Here is a 19,580-nt window from a genome sequence, read left to right as displayed (position 1 = left end):
CATTATTGCCAGCGCATCCTATTAAAATGGGGATATGTGCTACTGAGGTTCAGTGATATTTAAAGCGTTACTGTCACTTTAACAAACTTTTGATGTGACTCCACCAGGTCATCACCGGGTCCCAATGAACTGAATGGGTCCGTCTGGGATCGGGTGGTTTACCTGTAGTTTTTCTCTGCTGAACTCCCGTCGTTTTGACCGAATAGTCAATGGAGTTCCATATAGCTAAAGAGGCCTTACTTAGGCTAAGGTGACATCACTGCCCGACACGCCGCTATCAAGAGAACAATCGCGGTCATTCTTTAGGGGGAATCCGAGCGGAGGACATTGCCCTCTGATCCAGTCGGTGCAGTGCACACTCGGAATCTCCGGCCGGAATTTTTCCTGACAAATTCCTCAGTGTAAACCAAGTCTTATTTTTTCCCCCACTGACTTCCAGCTAAGGCTGCATTAAAGGGGCCAAAATTAACTTATCCCCTCTCCACAGGACCGCTGGGACTAGGGATCGACCGATTATCGGTATGGCCGATATTATCGGCCGATAATCACGATTTTGGGCATTATCAGTATCGGCAATTACCTTGCCGATAAGCCGATAATGCCCCGCACCGCCCCCACCCGACCCGCCGCTCCGCGACCTACCCCACCCTCCGAGTCAATAAAAAAAAAATGTAACTTACCCGTAATGGGGGTGGTCCGGGCCATCCATCCTTCCTGTAGTGTCCGGCGGCATTCCGGGTGGAGGGTGAACCGGTCCATGCTGTCCTTCTCCGGGGGTGCTCTTCTCCACTCCGGCCAGGCTCCGGCCTAGTACGCTGCATAGACGCCGCTACGACGTGACGTCAGGTGCGTCGCTGCGCACGGGCGACACTGCGCAACGGCGTCTATGCTTCGTTACTAGGCCGGAGCCTGCCCGGAGTGTAGAAGAGCACCCCCGGAGAAGAAGGACAGCCCGGGCCGGTTCACCCTCCACCCGGAATGCCGCCGGACACTACAGGAAGGATGGATGGCCCGGACCACCCTGACAGGTAGGGGGAAAGAAGCGGGTGGTGGCGGCGGCGGCGGCCTATGGCACCGCAAAAGCCACTGCAGTGCATTGATTTAAAGCGCCCGCTTTAAATCAATGATCTGCAGCGGTGTCGCGGGGGGATAAATAGCCGATAACTTATACTGGAATATCGGTATAAGTTATCGGCTATCGGCCCTAACCTCCACCGATTATCGGTATCGGCCCTAAAAAAACGATGTCAGTCGATCCCTAGCTGGGACCCCTGCAATTTCTGGGACGGGACCCCGTCTCGCTCAGTGATGAGCGTGTGGTTTATTTATTTATATACACATGCTCTATTTATATAGGAGCGCTCCTGTGGATAGGGAAAAAGTTAATTTTGGCTGCAGTACCCCTTTAGGGTCTATTCACATGTACAGTATTCTGCGCAGATTTGATGCGCAGGATTTGAAGCTGTGTTCGGTCATTCAGTTTACATTGAAATCTGCAGCAGAAAATCCTGAACAGGATACTGTACGTGTGAATAGACCATTAAAAGAGAAGTATCAACAAAATAAAACGTATCCCCAATCCACAGGAGTTCGAACGCTGGGGACCCCTGTCATCTCCTGCATGGAGCCCCGGCTCTCCTCCACAGTGGCGCGTCATGACTCCCGCCCAAAGTGGGGGCCACCACACCCCCTCCATATATCTCTATGGGAGAGCTGTTCGGCAATCTTCGGCTCTCCCCTTTATAGAGGGGGGCGTGGTGGCCCCCACTTCAGGCGGGAGTAATGACGCGCCACTGTAGAGGGGAGCTGGGGCTTCATACAGGAGATCACGGGGGGCCCCAGCAATCTAAAACTTATTTCCTATCCAGCAGATAGGGGATATGTTTTTTCCATCATACTACTTCTTTAAAAGTAAAACTGTCACATGTTCACTCCCGCACTAACCACAGGTACTGATGGTGCGAGGGGCGCTGATTCATATGATCCCTACCTTGCCCGGATCCGTCCGGCCGTTCGCCCGCAATCTTACTTTTTCTATATATGCAAATGTGGGCGTAACTGGCACGGGAGGGGTTTTCAGTAGCCTAGTGGCACTGTGACCTCAGCGCCGCCCACTTATGAATATTGATCCCCCCCCTCCCTCAGTCAGTACCTGTGGTTAGTGCAGGAGTGAACATGTGACAGTTTTCCTTTAACACAGAGGACGCGCCGGAGTCCCGAGGACAGGTAGGAGACCATCACCGGAGCACACGGGGCACCATAAACGGCTATCCGGTGGCAGCTGAAGCAGTCAGCGCTGCAGGATAGCCGTTTATGCGATGGCCCCGACATACAAAAGCATCGTATGTTGATGCTGCCTTCAACATGCGATGGCCTCTGAGAGACCATAGTATGTTGAAATGATCGTATGTCGGGGCCATCGTAGGTTGGGGGGGTCACTGTATACGCCGGCAGCCTGTCAAAATGGGAATGTGATGTATCAGAGCACAAACCGGCATGGACCCCCATCATAGCTATTGATTCTCCAATCACACACAGTCTGCAGGACCTCTGCCAGAACACCCACGGACACGTCAGCACCACATTGAGACAGGAAGCCGACATACATGTGCAACGTGTGGCCAATCGTCATGTGAACAGAACAAAAAAGAAAGGCCAAAAAAAGAGTCACAAAAAATAGATTTTTCTTACTTTGAGTGACGCCTGCTGAGGTTTACTGCGGCGTACCTGCACTTGACTGACTGAGCGCAAGTCTGTGGGACCCGTCCCAGTACACCCATGGGTGTCAGCACCACAATGTGACAGGATGACAATGTTCCTATGCAATGTGTTAGCAAATCGTCACGTGAACATGGCCAAAAATAAAAGGGGGCCGGAAAAACACCATTTGACTGATTGAGCACAAGGCACCTAAAGTGGTCAACTAGTGGGTCCGTATCCTATACCGTAATTCTAATGGACTCCACATTGGCTATGTTCACACTGCAGAATCTTCATCCAATGATATTCTGGGTGAGAGATTCTGTCTGAGAATCCGCCACTGTAATCCTTCAGCACTAGGACCTTGCGAACCCGCGCCATCACCATTGACTGCAAGGCAGTCGCCACATAATTCCGACGAAAGAATGAACATGTTCATGCAATCGGTGTGTGAACTTCTGCGGCGGAAATTCCGCAGGGAATGGGCAAGTGCAAGACCCATCCCCACCAATGTTAGATTAGTGCAGCGGAATCAGAGGGAATTTCATAGTGTGAACAAAGCCTTATGTTCAGAAATGGACGGGACATGCTGCAAAGATCATCCACTTTATAAGCCATGTTCACACTGTATTGGATGTTTTATGAATTTTTTTAATTTTCAGTTTTTTACTGAGAGAGGAGTGATCGCCAAAGCAGAAAACACGTTAAAGCCGCAGCAGAAGATGCACAGTGTGAACACTGCCCAATGCAGCAATGAGGTGGCTGCGCATTATTACAGGAAGCAGAGCTACTGCCGGCCATCGAGCAGCCACTTACTGAAGAGTGGACTCACCGGCCTTCTGCAGCCATGAGGAAATGAGGACGCGCCATACACCATGGACTGTCTGCGTCATCCGGGATCTTCACCCGCCATCACTGACTGCTCTGCGCCATGACGTCACACTCTAATACACAGTGGACTACGGCGACAGCGCGGTCATGTGACACGGCCCGGGAGTGATGTCATCTGGTCACGTGATCGCGTCTGCTTGAGGGGAAGAAAAAAAAAAAAAAAAAAAAGCGGCGGTGGCGGGATTGTGTTTAGGAATGTGTGAGATAGAGTCAGGGTGCCTTCAGCAGTTGCAAAACTATAACTCCCAGCCTGCCCGGACAGCCAAAGGCTGTCCGGGCAGGCTGGGAGTTGTGTTTTGCTACAAGTGAAGACACCCAGGATGGGTAACACTAGGCATAGACATAGACATCATGTTATCCACAACAGTATTACTCAACCTGTGGCCCACCAGCTAGTGCAAAACTACAATTCCTGTCATGACCACCTTGTAGTTTTCCACCAGTTGGAGACCACTGATTTCAAGGGGTAGTCCAGTGCTGAAAAATGTATCCCCTATCCTAAGGATAGGGGATAAGTTTCAGATTGTGGGGGTCCGACCGCTGGGGCCCCCCCTGCGATCTCCTGTACGGGGCCCCGCCTTGCTGGCCAGTTAGCAGGTGTCGACCACCGCACGAAGCGGCGGCTGACACGCCCCCCGCAATACATCGCTATGGCAGAGCCGGACTGCCATAGAATTGTAATGAGTTGGCGTGTCAGCCGCCGCTTCGTGCGGTGGTCAACACGCCCCCTTCTCCGTACAGATTATGTAAACATGCGCATTGCTGCAGATGCCATGATCTGTATTGATCACGGCATTTGAGGGGTTAATGTGGACATCAGCGCGATCTCTGATGTCCTGCAGTGCATGACGCGAGCACCGCTCCATTGCTCGGAGTCATGTACATGACGTAAATATACGTCCTGGTGCACGAAGTACCTCTGCACCAGGACATACATTTACCTCTGTGCTCGTTAAAGGGTTAAAATAAACTATATACTAAGTAAATCATAAAAGGGTTGAGGGAAACCTGAATGGAGCAAATTACAAAGATGTTCCAGGATTAGAAAAACAGCTGATTTCTTTCTAAAACAGCGCCACCCCTGTCCTCAGGTTGTGTGCGGCATTGCAGCTCAGTTCCATTGAAATGAATGGAACTGAGTTGCAATATCACAGACAGCCTGAGGCTAATCCCGGGTAACCTTTTGCATTCACTTCCAGGCAGTGGAAGAGAGAGGTGGTGTCTGGTAAATATAAATGAAAGTATACTAAGGGATTGTTTGAGCTAGTGATTGTGTGTCTGTATACAAGAGTGTGAAGTATACAAGTGAGTGTAAGTATAAAAGTGAGAGGGGCTTTAAATTCAGGGAGTTTAATTGAAATATTTGATAGTTTTTTACCGTTAATTTTAGCAAATCTAGTATCACCTCCATGTTGGAAAAGGCAGTCCAGTGTGCATCTTACACAATGTATGCAATCCTTGAACAGCAGTCGGAGGTTGCATATTGTTGTGTGAGATGTGAGCGAGTTGTTCATTTGGAAGCCCAGATCCTGGATCTAAAGCAGCAGCTGGCAACACTGAGACGCATTGACAACTTGGAGAGGAGTCTCCTGCTCACTGAGCAAGTACTCTCTGGGGTAGAGGTGGGGGAGGATAGTGCAGAACAGTCAGGCAGCTAGCTGGGTTACAGTTAGAAAACGGGGTAGAGGTAAAGTATCCCCAACCCCAACAAGTTTGCCCCGTTGGCAGATGAGGGGGATGCCATTTCAGAGCTAGCAGTTCTGCAGCAAGACCCGGCCTCTGACCACCAGGGGGGTGTCTGTTCCAGTAAGGAGGGAGGAGTGCAGGGCAGGCCAGACAGGTACTGGTAGTGGGGAACTCAATTATTAGGGGGACAGACAGGGCAATCTGCGACAATGACCGGTGTGTTGTCTTCCTGGCGCTCGAGTTCGGCACATCGCGGATCGGGTTGATAGGTTGCTGGGTGGGGCTGGAGAGGACCCAGCAGTCATGGTACATATTGGCACCAATGACAAAGTAAGAGGTAGGTGGAGTGTCCTTAAAAATGATTTCAGGGACATAGGCCGCAAGCTTAAGGCAAGGACCTCCAAGGTAATATTTTTTTAAATATTACCTGTACCATGACCACCAGAGAGGCAGCGGGAGATTAGGGAGATAAACAAGTGGCTCAGAAGCTGGTGTAGGAAGGAGGGGTTTGGGTTCATGGAAAACTGGGCCGACTTCGCTGTCTGTTACCGGCTCTATCGTAGGGATTGACTGCACCTCATTGGGGAGGGTGCAGCTGTGCTTGGGGAGAAGATGGCTAGAAGGGTAGAGGAGTGTTTAAACTAGGGACTGGGGGAAGGAACCTACAACATAGAGGGGGAAGATAGTCTAGATAGAGAAGGGGGACCTATTAATGTTCCTGGGGGTGGAGCGGAGGGAGAGGTTAGAATAGTTAATAGGAATAGGCTTCATAGGAAGAAAAAACATACACCATTGAATTGCATGTTGACTAATGCCAGAAGTCTGTCCAATAAAACAGATGACCTGGAGTGGTTGATGTCTGAGGAGAATTATGACATAGTGGGTATAACAGAGACTTGGTTGGACGATAGCTGTGACTGGGCGGTCAACATACAGGGTTATAGTCTATTCAGGAAGGATCGGACAAGAACGGAAAGGGGGAGGAGTTTGTCTTTATGTAAAGTCCAGTTAGAAGGTCGCACTGCAGGAGGATATATGGGAGGGAAACGATAATGTGGAGTCAATATGGATAGAAATATATGGAGGCATTATGGGTAGAAATATATGGAGATAAAAATAAAGAAATTCTGATAGGGGGTTTGCTATAAGCCACCAAACATAATGGAAGAGCCAAAAGATCAATTACTGAGGCAAATAAACAAGGCAGCAAATCAGAATGAGGTAATAATAATGGGGGGACTTTAACTATCCTGATATAAACTGGGAGACTGAGACCTGTGAATCTTATAAAGGAAACAGATTTCTGACCATAACTAAAGACAATTATCTGTCCCAAATGGTGCAGGGCCCGACCAGAGGGGGCGCCCTACTAGACTTAATATTAACCAACAGATCTGACAGAGTAACTAATGTGCAAGTGGAAGGACACCTAGGAAATAGTGATCATAATATAATACATTATAACTTGTTCTTCAATAAGGGTATCTCTCGAGGGGCCACAAAAACAATGAACTTTAGGAAGGCAAAGTTCGATCAACTCAGAGAAGCCCTTAACAATATAAATTGGGATAATGTCCTCAAAAACAAGAAAACCAATATGGATGAATAAAAACGTTAATGGGGCAATAAATGACAAAAATAAAGCATTTAAACTACTAACAGACGATGGCAGTGAAGAAGCATTAAAAAGCTATAGAGAAAAATGTAAAATATGTAAAAAAACAGATAAAAGCTGCAAAAATAGAGACAGAAAGACTCGTTGCTAAAGAGAATAAAACTAACTCCAAAATGTTCTTTAACTACCGTATTTATCGGGGTATACCACGCACCGGCCTATAACACGCACACTCATTTTACCAAGGATATTTGGGTAAAAAAAGTTTTTTACCCAAATATCCATGATAAAATAAGGGTGCGTGTGTGCGCGTGTATACCCCGATATACCCCCAGGAAAGGCAGGGGGAGAGAGGCCGTCGCTGCCCGCTTCTCTCCCCCTGCCTTTCCTGGGGTCTAGAGCGCTGCTGTCGGCCCTTTTCACCCCCTTTTCACCCCCGTCGTGCGTCCCCAGCGTCGTTGCTATGCGTCCCCGGCGCATAGCAATGACGCCGAGGACGCACGACGGAGGCCTGGAGCAGCGCGGACCCGACTCAGGTAATTATGCCACCGGGGATGGGGGGAGGCAACGGGGCAGGGGCGCCGGCAATGGGTGCCGCTGCTCCTTCTCTCTCCCTGGCTATCGGCGCCGGCACCGATAGTCAGGGGGACAGAACGGGCAGCGGCGCTGATAACCAGGGGGTGAAAAGGGCCGACAGCAGCGCTCTAGACCCCAGGAAAGGCAGGGGGAGAGAAGCGGGCAGCGACGGCCTCTCTCCCCCTGCCTTTCCTGGGGGTGTATCGGCGTATAACACGCACACAGACTTTAGGCTAAAAATTTTACGGTATAAATACGGTATATAAATAGCAAAAAGGTTAAAAATGAAAGTGTTGGCCCTTTAAAAACGATAAAGAAGACATTATAAACAGGGATCAGGAAAAAGCAAATATATTAAACAAATTCTTCTCCACTATATTCACCGAGGAAAATGAAATACCAGGTGAAATACAGCGAGATAAGGTAAACTCCCCAGTACAGGTCACCTGTCTAACCCAGGAAGAAGTACAGTGCCGCATACAAAAAATCAAAATAGACAAATCACCAGGTCCAGATGGCATTCACTCACGTGTTCTAAAGGAATGAAGTAATGTAATAGACAGACCCCTATTTTTAATATTCAGGGACTCTATAGTAACAGGGACTGTTCCCTAGGACTGGTGCATGGAAAATGTGGTGCTAATATTTAAAAAGGGAATAAAAGGTGACCCCGGGAGTTATAGGCCTTTTAGTTTAACCTCCGTTGTATGTAAATAGTTTGAGGGTTTTCTAAGAGATGCTATTTTGGAGTATCTTGATAAAAATTAATGTATGACTCCATATCAGCATGGCTTTATGAGGGATCGGTCCTGTCAGTAAATTAGTGACAGATAAATATTAGATTATCAAAAGATGGTATTTCAAAATTTTCTCACTCGGACATATACATAGAGGGAGAAAAAAAAGATTTTTTAAGTAATGCAAAACAAATGAAGGTTTCCAGCTGGCCAGATTCCTTAAAGAGTACCTGTCATGATCTTGTTACATTTTATAATCCTCTCAGTTCACTGTCCCCATCATGATAAACCACCCCCTGCCTTTATTTTTATTATTTGTTACCTTGATATTACTCTGTATTTTCTGCTCAGTCTCATTCAGATTCACAGACTTTGAAGGGGACGTTCCCCAGCAGGCGTGACATCATCTGAAGCCATACAGGGGAGAACTTCCTCCCTCACTCTGCTATTCGCAGCCCATAGCAGTTCAGTGTGTGATGAGCTATAATTGGCTAAGTCTGCCCCCCCCCCTCAGCACTCCAGACTGCATTTCCTGATTTTGGACTTCTGCCAGGCGAGCAAGATTCCAAAGTTTGTGCAAGAGATGGGGGGAAATGTGCTCTGGACAAGTAGGGAGACACCTAGTGGCAGTATTTTTAAACAGAAATAAAACATAGAAAACTTCCTGTTACAAATTCCTATAAAAACACATGACAAAGAAAGAAACGGAGCACTCACTCAGAGATTGCAGGGTCGGCTTCTTTATTGGTTCAGAACATCAACGGGAGTCAAGGTGCGGGGAGGCAGATGGCGTGGACGCAGGGGTATGGAGTGACGGGCCGTTGTCGCGCCGAGGCGCTTTGTCACATATCCTGACGTTGTCAGCACCAGCACAGATTATTGTCAGCTTCAAGGGAACCGTACTGTCATCTATCAGCTACATACAGCCCAGAATCTATACAGGTGGTTCCTAGTTTCTCTGTTGTTGCATTATCTAATCCAATGTGAGCAGTGACTAATATTGCAGAAATATTTACAATAACTTAAATATATATAATGTTATTAATATTGATAATAACATGTAATGATGCAACTGGAGCATAAAGGGAAAAAAACACCAGTATACAGTATATAGAATGTAACATGTTCTATATATATGTTGGTGTTTTGAGCCCTTTATGCTCCAGTTGCATCATTACATGTTATTACCAATCTTTGTAACATCATGTAACGTTCCCACCAGCCAGCACCAGGCCTGCATCTGGCTCGGCCGCTTTTAACCCCTTAAGGACCAGAGCGTCTTTTGCAAATCTGACCACTGTCACATTAATAACTCTGGAATGCTTTTAGTTATCATTCTGATTCCGAGATTGTTTTTTCGTGACATATTCTACTTTAACATAATGGTAAAATTTTATGGTAACTTGCATCCTTTCTTGGTGAAAAATTCCCAAATTTGATGAAAAAAATGAAAATTTTGCATTTTTCTAACTTTGAAGCTCTCTGCTTGTAAGGAAAATGGATATTCAAAAAAAATAATTTTTTGGGTTCACATATACAATATGTCTACTTTATGTTTGCATCATAAAATTTATGAGTTTTTACTTTTGAACGACATCAGAGGGCATCAAAGTTCAGCAGCAATTTTGAAATTTTTCACAAAACTTTCAAACTCACTATTTTTCAGGGACCAGTTCAGTTTTGAAGTGGATTTGAAGGGTCTTCATATTAGAAATACCCCACAAATGACCCCATTATAAAAACTACACCCCCCCCAAAGTATTCAAAATGACATTCAGTAAGTGTATTAACCATTTAGGTGTTTCACAGGAATAGCACAAAGTGAAGGAGAAAATTCAAAATCTTCATTTTTTACACTCGCATGTTCTTGTAGACCCAATTTTTGAATTTTTGCAAGGGGTAAAAAGGAGAAAATTTTTACTTGTATTTGAAACCCAATTTCTCTCGAGTAAGCACATACCTCATATGTCTATGTTAATTGTTCAGCGGGCGCAGTAGAGGGCTCAGAAGGGAAGGAGCGACAAATGGTTTTTGGGGGGCATGTCACATTTAGGAAGCCCCTATGGTGCCAGGACAGCAAAAAAAAAAAAACACATGGCATACCATTTTGGAAACTAGACCCCTGAGGGAACGTAACAAGGGGTAATGTGAACCTTTATACCCCACAGGTGATTCACGACTTTTGCATATGTAAAAAAAACAAATTTTTTTTTTACCTAAAATGCTTGGTTTCCCAAAATTTTGACATTTTTAAAAAGGGTAATAGCAGAACATACCCTCCAAAATTTGAAGCCCAATTTCTCCCAATTCAGAAAACACCACATATGGGGGGTGAAAAGTGCTCTGCTGGCGCACTACAGGTCTCAGAAGAGAAGGAGTCACATTTGGCTTTTTGAAAGCAAATTTTGCTCTGGGGGCATGCCGCATTTAGGAAGCCCCTATGGTGCCAGAACAGCAAAAAAAAAAAAAAAACACATGGCATACCATTTTGGAAACTAGACCCCTCGGGGAACGTAACAAGGGGTAATGTGAACCTTTATACCCCACAGGTGTTTCACGACTTTTGCTTATGTAAAAAAAAAAAAATTTTTTTTTACCTAAAATGCTTGTTTTCCCAAAAATGTTACATTTTTAAAAAGGGTAATAGCAGAAAATACCCCCCAAAATTTGTAACACAATTTCTCCCGAGTACGGCGATACCCCATATGTGACCCAAAACTGTTGCCTTGAAATATGACAGGGCTCCAAAGTGAGAGCGCCATGCGCATTTGAGGCCTAAATTAGGGACTTGCATAGGGGTGGACATAGGGGTATTATACGCCAGTGATTCCCAAACAGGGTGCCTCCAGCTGTTGTAAAACTCCCAGCATGCCTAGACAGTCAATGGCTATCTGGCAATACTGGGAGTAGTTGTTTTGCAACAGCTGGAGGCTCCATTTTGGAAACAGTGGCGTACCAGACGTTTTTAATTTTTATTGGAGAGGGGAGGGGGGCTGTGTAGGGGTATGTGTATATGTAGTGTTTTTTACTTTTTATTTTATTTTTTGTTAGTGTAGTGTTTTTAGGGTACAGTCGCACGGGCAGGGGTTCACAGTAGTTTCTCGCTGGCAGTTTGAGCTGCGGCAGAAAATTTGCCGCAGCTCAAACTTGCAGCCGGATACTTACTGTAAACCTCCGCCCATGTGAGTGTACCCTGTACATTCACATTGGGGGGAGAAACATCCAGCTGTTGCAAAACTACAACTGCCAGCATGTACGGTCTATCAGTGCATGCTGGGAGTTGTAGTTTTGCAACAGCTGGAGGCACACTGGTTGTGAAATACCGAGTTTGGTAACAAACTCAGTGTTTTGCAACCAGTGTGCCTTCAGTTGTTGCAAAAGCTAATACCCCCAGCATGTACGGACAGCGGAAGGGCATGCTGGGATTTGTAGTTATGCAACAGCTGGAGGCATACTACTTTGGCTGGGGATGCTGGGGATTGTAGTTATGCAACAGCTGGAGACACACTGGTTTGCTACTTAACTCAGTGTGCCTTCAGCTGTTGCAAAACTACAACTCTCAGCAGTCACCGACAGCCAACGGGCATGCTGGCAGTTGTAGTTATGCAACCAGCAGATGCACCACTACAACTCCCAGCATGCACTTTAGCTGATTGTGCAAGCTGGGAGTTGTAGTTATACAACAGCTGAAGGTACACTTTTCCATAGAAAAAATGTGCCTCCAGCTGTTGCAAAACCATAAGTCCCAGCATGCCCATAAGGGAATGCTGGGAGTTGTGGTGGTCTGCCTCCTGCTGTTGCATAACTACAGCTCCCAGCATGCCCTTTTTGCATGCTGGGAGCTGTTGCTAAGCAACAGCAGGAGGCTGTCACTCACCTCCTGCTGCTGCTCCGGGACACAGGTCAGTCCCTCGCCGCCGTCGCTCCTGGGGCCCCGATCCCAACATTGTGATCTCCATGCAGCACCTCTGCTGCCCCTGACATTCTAAACAGTATGTTTAGAATAATGGGTTTGGGCGGACGGAGGCGTGACGTCACGCCCCCTGCATTCATGTCTATGGGAGGGGGCGTAGACATGAATGGACATGAATAGAGGGGTGTGGCATGACATCACAAGGGGGCTTGGCGTGATGTCATACCTCCGGCTGTCCAAACCCAGCATTAATAGGACATTCTAGAGAAAGAGGGAGCACAGAGTTGTACGTCATGCCGACAGGACTTCCTGCTCCATTATGAGATACCTCTCCCCATTCTCTATACGGAACTGTTAGGAGTTTCGAGGGCTTAATATTGCTGTCAGGATCCATTAAGCAGAAAGGTTATATGAAATCCAGTGCCCACTTTCTTTCCTACCAGCCCATGGTTAACACTTAAATTCACACTTGGACAAAAAGCAGCATTAATATTTCCTTATAACAACACTAAGTGCCGTATTGTGAGTCGTGCAGTCTAATGGAAGATGCAGAGACCAAACATAGTAATACCTTGTGCTCTGTGTATGACATTTCACTTGTGCCAACCTTGCAGTACCATCAAAACCTCTCAGTGCAGGCACATTGTATTCTGAGATATATCTTGACTATAATCCTTGTGGTCGCTTTGTTCAATCCAAAATCACCATTGGTCCAGTGAGGGCGTAAAATAATGGTGCTCTCTTTCAGGGGCTTAAGTCATATGCAAATACATGGGCTTGAGTGATTTATTTGTCAAGGTTGTTTGTTAATCCTAGTCTGGCCCTGCATGTATTTCATTGTTTCTCTTTGAAAATTTATACTTACCCATGTTCTGACTTGTATAACAAGGCTTCCATTTGTATTTTGAGAGTAAATAAGTTTTTACAAAGAAAGAATGAAATTCAATGAATTTATTGTCCTATATAAAAATGCATTATAAATATGGGTATAAATGCACAGAGCATACGCTATAATCCGTACCTCACTGCAAAAGTCAGAAATACTCAAAGGGATCATTTAATAAGTCAGCCTGAAGATTTCCAGACAAAGAGGATTCTGTAAAGATATGACTTGAAATTTAAATGGCCATTGTCATTTTGAATAACCTCCCTCCATTGTGATTCCTAACATTTCTGTAAAATCACTTTAAAAAAAAAAAAAAAAAAAACTGCACTGGCTATGAAAGGTAAATCAAGGCTTCCCTCTTATATCAGCAGCAGCAGCACCAGTAGTTTACTGCTTAAGCTGGGTTCACACTGTTTTTACCTGTAAGGTATATGTTTTTTACTCTTGAAAAGGATAAAAGATTTACATGTAACATTCTAAAAGCAGATATGTTTCCCACTGACTTATATTATAAAAAAAAATATGTATTTCAACATATAGTTTGTTTGCTGGAAACAGCTGATACCACAAACAACTACACTATTCTGTACAGCATTAAAAGTATAAAAAAAAAACTGAGTGTAACCTTTTCCTTGTTGTACTGCTGTTGTATGCACACAGTCTTGCATCTTGTATCTAATCGTCCTCTTCCCTGTAGTCTGTGGCTTGTCTTCAGCAGATCAGTGCTTAACGTAACCCAACGGGGTACTCTGGTGGGAAAAATATTTTTCAAATCAACTGGTTCCAGAATGTTAAACAGACTTGTAAATTACCCCTATTAAACAAATCTTCCAGTACTTATCAGCTGCTGTATGTTCCAGAGGAAGTTAAGTAGTTTTTTTTCAGTCTGACCATAGTGCTCTCTGCTGACACCTCTGTCCATGTCAGGAGCTGTCCAGAGCAGGAGAGGTTTGCTATGGGGATTTGCTTGTACTCTGGACAGTTCCTGACATGAACAGAGGTGTCAGCAGAGAGCAATGTGTTCAGACAGAAAAGAACAACTCAACTCCCTGTGGAGTATACAACAGCTGATAAGTACTGGAAGGATTAAGATTTTTTAATACAAATCATTTACAAAACTGTTTAACTTTCTGGAGCCAGTTGATATGAAAAAAATAGTTTTCCACTGGAGTACCTCTATAATTTTCCCATCCTACCTCCCTTTAGTCTGGATGCATGTCTTCCGCCGCTCAGTACTTATTGTAACCCTTTCCTGCTGTTCTGTGCTAATGCTGTTTCTTTTATTTACCAGTGACAACATTATGACCAGAAGAAACAAAGATTAGACAGGATAGATTTCGTGCCTATGATGACGTGAAGCAAAATAGACTGTAGCTGCTGACTGACCTTGTTATTTTATTATTATTTGACTCATCAAAGATAGTTTACCTTTAAAAGCTGAGGCAATGGTGACATAAAGTAAAAGCAAGAAGTGTTATTGATGGGCTCGGGAGGGCTGGCAGAGGCTGCTACAGACAAGCTTGGTCCAGCTGCACAATCTCTAGCTCAGAAATGTTTATACATACCAAGAAAATCCAATCTGCAATAAATATCCCTTTGAAATTGTGTATATTAAGTGTCATCTTGTATATTTTCTTTCTTCTAAACAAACATGGTGCGATCACTGAGTGTATGTTCTGTTTTTCATGTAATGTTTTACTTGTGTGTACCTGGTAGGTTGGTTATACGCCCTTTACTTGTATGTTATAGAATGTTCCAAATATGTCTAAGCATATCATTAGTAGTATTATATTTAAAGAATTACATAAAAATATTAAATACTATACAGAATCTCTCAACAGACAAGACATTGTACCTGTCATGTCACAGAAAAAAAACAATGCTTTTACCGTATATACTCGAGTATAAACCGACCCGAATATAAGCCGAGGCCCCTAATTTCACCCCAAAAACCCAGGAAAAGTTATTGACTCGACCATAAGCCTAGGGTGGGAAATACATCATCCCCCATGTCATCATCCAGACCCCCGTCATCATCACCCCCTTCATCATCCTCCCCTTTATCATCACTGCTTGTCATCATCCCCCCTTCATCATCACTGCCTGTCATCATCCCCCCCTTCATCATCACTGCCTGTCATCATCCCCCCCTTCATCATCACTGCCTGTCATCATCCCCCCTTCATCATCACTGCCTGTCATCATCCCCCCCTTCATCATCACTGCCTGTCATCATCCCCCCCTTCATCATCACTGCCTGTCATCATCCCCCCCTCATCATCACCGCCTGTCATCATCCCCCCCTTCATCATCAATGCCTGTCAATCCAGTGGTCTCCAACCTGCGGACCTCCAGATGTTGCAAAACTACAACTCCCAGCATGCCCGGAAGACCACTGCGGCCTTCATCATCATCCAGGCCCCCCTCCCCTCTTTAGTTTTCTACTCACCTCCCCTCGGTGGGAAGGAAGGGTGAACTGGTCCGGGCCATCTATGCTGCAGGGACCATCCGGTGGGGAGGGTTAGTCGTTCCGGGCTGTCCATCTTCACCGGGTGGGGCCCTCTTCTCCGCTCCGGGCCGGCCCTGGACTAGTGACGTTGCCTTGACGACGCACAGGGACGTTTGTCTGGATGATGACAAAGGCCACAGTGGTCTTCAACCTGCAGACCTCCAGATGTTTCAAAACTACAACTCCCAGCATGCCCAGACAGCTGTGCATACTGGGAGTTGTAGTTTTGAAACATCTGGAGGTCCACAGGTTGAAGACCACTGAGAAGGGATTGACAGGCGGAGAGTTCACTCGAGTATAAGCCGAGGTGGGGTGCTGAAAAACTCGGCTTATACTCGAGTATATACGGTATATGTAACTCACTAGGTCATGCAGATGCTTTAAGTCTTGTGTGTCTAGCTTCTGTATTTGGCCCCCAAATGCTTCCTTCTGTTCTGCTGCTCACTCAGTCTAACATCCACTGCTCAGGAAGGGGCAAGTCTGAGCTTGCCTCACTTTTCCCACCCTTTCTCACCATGCATTTACTTCCTCCCTGAGTCTGCTGTGCTGTGCTGAGTCTCCTAATCGAATCACTGCAGGCTCCTGTCTGAAAACAGGAGTCTGATAGACAGGACAGGAGTGAGCACAGAGGAGTGCTAGTCCCACCCTTACTTCCTGGACTTAGTCCCAGCCTGTGCTTCAGATGGGACATAGATGATGCTGCATCCAGATAGGATTATGTTCTGGGTAATGTGGGGACCCCTAGTGTTATTTTTTATAAGCCATGATTTCTATAAAAAGGAGATAAACATTTTTATGAAGTAATTGGAAAGTTTTTGATTCTGACAGTGCCCATTTAAGTTGATCATGTAGTTTAAAACAGTTGTCTGATCTTGACAACTCCTTTGTATACACCCTATTAGGGCACCTGGACCTTGAGAAGGGGTCTTCATGTTTAAAATAGTTGTCTAGGGTTTATTTATTTTTTAACCCCTTAAGGACCAAGGACGTACCGGTACATCCTTGGTCCTGCTCTCCTGATATAACGCGGGGTTACACAGTAACCCCGCGTCATATCATGGCGGGCCCGGCGTCATAGTGAAGCCGGGACCCGCCTCTAATAGCGTGCAGCGCCGATCGCGGCACCGCGCGCTATTAACCCTTTAGCAGCGCGCTCAGAGCTGAGCCGCGTGGCTAAAAGTGAAAGTTGCCGGCTAGCTCAGTCGGGCTGTTCGGGATAGCCGCGGCTAATCGCGGCATCCCGAACAGCTGACAGGACAGCGGGAGGGCCCCTACCTGCCTCCTCGCTGTCCGATCGTCGAATGACTGCTCAGTGCCTGAGATCCAGGCATGAGCAGTCATGCGGCAGAATCGTTGATCACTGGTTTCTTATGAGAAACCATTGATCAATGTAAAAGATCAGTGTGTCCAGTGTTATAGGTCCCTATGGGAGCTATAACACTGCAAAAAAAAAGTGAAAAAAAAAAAAGTGAATAAAGATCATTTAACTCCTCCCCTATTAAAAGTTTGAATCACCCCCCTTTTCCAATAAAAAAAAAAAAAAAAACACAGTGTAAATAAAAATAAACATATATGGTATCACCGCGTGCGGAAATGTCAGAATTATAAAAATATATAAATAATTAAACCGCTCGGTCAATGGCGTGCGCGCAAAAAAATTCCAAAGTCTAAAATAGTGCATTTTTGGTCACTTTTTAAGCGATCAATAAGTCCTATCAATGCAAAAATGGTACCGTTAAAAACTTTAGATCACGGCGCAAAAAATGAGCCTCAAACCGCCCCATGCACGGAAAAATAAAAAAGTTATAGGGGTCAGAAGATGACAATTTTAAACGTATTAATTTTCCTGCATGTAGTTATGATTTTTTCCAGAAGTCCGACAAAATCAAACCTATATAAGTAGGGTATCATTTTAATCTTATTGACCTACAGAATAAAGATAAGGTGTCATTTTTACCGAAAAATGTACTACATAGAAACGGAAGCCCCCAAAAGTTACAAAACAGCGTTTTTTTTTTTCAATTTTGTCGCACAATGATTTTTTTTACGTTTCACCGTAGATTTTTGGGCAAAATGACTGACTTCATTACAAAGTAGAATTGGTGGCCCAAAAAATAAGCCCTCATATGAATTTTTAGGTGCAAAATTGAAAGAGTTACGATTTTTTAAAGGCAAGGAGCAAAAAACGAAAATGCAAAAACGGAAAAACCCCCGGCCACAGCCTTGTCCTGCCTTGGCTAGTAATAGGCTGAGCGCAGTCATGTAATGGGCCTGGGCAGCAGGGAGAAGGCAGGGCCCAGGCTCGTTACATGACACTGCGCTCAGCCTATCACTAGACGAGGTGGAACATCGCTGCAGCCGGCAATTTGCTGATGGCAGTGTGACACATCAGACTCCAGGATGCGGAAGAAGAGCGATATCAGGGGAGCGACGGAAGGTGAGTTAAAGTTTGTTATTTTACTTTTTGAAGCCCGGGCACCATGGAAGAAAAATCCATTTCCCTGAAGTACTCTTTTAAACAAAAATTACTAATCTCCCCGATCCCCTGCCATTGGATAGATCCCTACTGATCTCCACTTTTAGTCCCCTCTTGACACAATAAAATGCCTTCTCAGCCAATCACAGGGGTCATTGCTACAGTCACTGATTGACTGAGCGGGTATTTTGACAGAACCAGAAAGTTACATCAGAGACATGAAAAGTTTTGATCGGTTGGGGTCTGGGTGTTTAAACCGCGAACAATAGTTAGAATGTGCTAAGCGAGACAAACTTACTATGTAAGTCTATGGGATTCTCTCGGTCAGCTGCGCTTTTCTTCCTGCTTACTCTAACAATTGGTCGGGGTCTGAACACTCCCCGACCAATCAAAACCCTTGACATGTCTCCAGGACATGTCAAAGGTTTTTTAACAAGAATTTAGCCAGGACTTTAATGAATAGAAATGAATATATAATATAATTTTTATAAATAAATACTCACAGTATATTACATATTTTATATTGCGTTGAGTATACTGTCTACTTCTACCCTATACCCAGAGAAGTGCTGATAGGACTCTATTCCGAATCTTAATAGCTCCACCTGGTGGCTGTATAATTTATTTTACGCTACTAAATCATTTTGTTCTATATAGTTGTTTTCTAGTTCCAATATGTGGTGGCCTAGTACAGGAGGTGTTACCCCGTGCTCCTGCTGTCCTGTCAGGCAGCCTCCTTCAGTGTCCCCAAGGCCCCCTGCACTGGTTTCCCCATTGTAAATATGTTTTACCATGTAAAGTGTTATAAAATGTAATGTTGCTTTAAGAGTTATACCATGAGGTATGTCATGTGATTGTTACCCAGGAGGTACCAGTGACCAGGTGATCCCAAGAGTGACCTATGGGCTCCCTGCTAGTCTCCCCCATATAAGCCCTGGGTGGAGCTTCTCACTCTTTGAGCTCTGCTCTTCTGCTGAGATCCAGTGCAGTCGTGTCTAGTGTGAGTCCAGAATGTTAGAGGCCGCGAAGTCCAATCCTGCAGCCACCATCAAGTCAAGTAAGATAAAGTCACAGCTTCATGAGTCAAGTCAAGTCACTCTGTCATTCAGCGTGGTCTGTATTCAATTGTCCAGTCCTACTACAAGTCCCAGCAAGTCCTTAAGGTCTCTGCATCACTGGTCACCTCCTTGGGCCCTGGCTGAACTGTATAGACTTTACCAACTGTCTACCCTCAGTAAAGCTACCGTTGTCCGTGACTTGGTGTCAAAGTCTTTATTGACCCCGTGCCTAGCCGAGGATCTAGCAGTATACCTTCGGGTGGTTATAGGCTAAACCACGCCCTGGCATCACGAACACAAGGGTTAATGCCATCTGCCCCTAGGGTAACAACATCTGCCCTGCACTACACACCCCGCCACCACAAATACAAGTTACATTGTCAAACTTTTTGGTGTAAACAAAGTTTTAGGACATTCTATAAAATAGCGTTTCTAACTTTCATTGTTTATGGTGAAAAACTTTCCCTTGAATCCATTTGTGATAAATTATTGCATACACAGAAACCCCTGATATATACAGTGACCCCCTGACC

At 45.3% G+C, this 19,580-nt stretch overlaps 1 protein-coding gene and 1 long non-coding RNA gene across 4 annotated transcripts in view; both read right to left on the bottom strand.

Moving 5' to 3' along the window:
- GTF3C3 (general transcription factor IIIC subunit 3) overlaps positions 1-3,688 on the bottom strand; it is a 63,359-nt gene extending 59,671 nt beyond the window's left edge. For 2 of the 3 annotated variants that reach the window (XM_056538475.1, XM_056538478.1), the window contains exon 1: positions 3,533-3,688. The gene's annotated coding sequence lies outside the window, so the exon portion shown is untranslated. Of the gene's footprint in view, positions 1-3,516 lie in introns of all 3 variants that reach the window. The other variant, XM_056538476.1, reaches the window with a different exon arrangement.
- Positions 3,689-13,578: 9,890 nt separating this feature from the next.
- The window catches only part of LOC130291032 (uncharacterized), an 88,719-nt gene continuing 82,717 nt past the window's right edge, over positions 13,579-19,580 (bottom strand). The window contains exon 3 of the long non-coding RNA XR_008847773.1: positions 13,579-13,753. This is a non-coding gene — a long non-coding RNA (uncharacterized LOC130291032). The remainder of the gene's footprint in view (positions 13,754-19,580) is intronic.

This window comes from Hyla sarda, chromosome 9, assembly GCF_029499605.1.
Source record: "Hyla sarda isolate aHylSar1 chromosome 9, aHylSar1.hap1, whole genome shotgun sequence".
In the NCBI taxonomy this organism is placed as follows: Eukaryota; Metazoa; Chordata; class Amphibia; order Anura; family Hylidae; genus Hyla; species Hyla sarda.
This window is presented reverse-complemented; position numbering and strand designations above follow the sequence as displayed.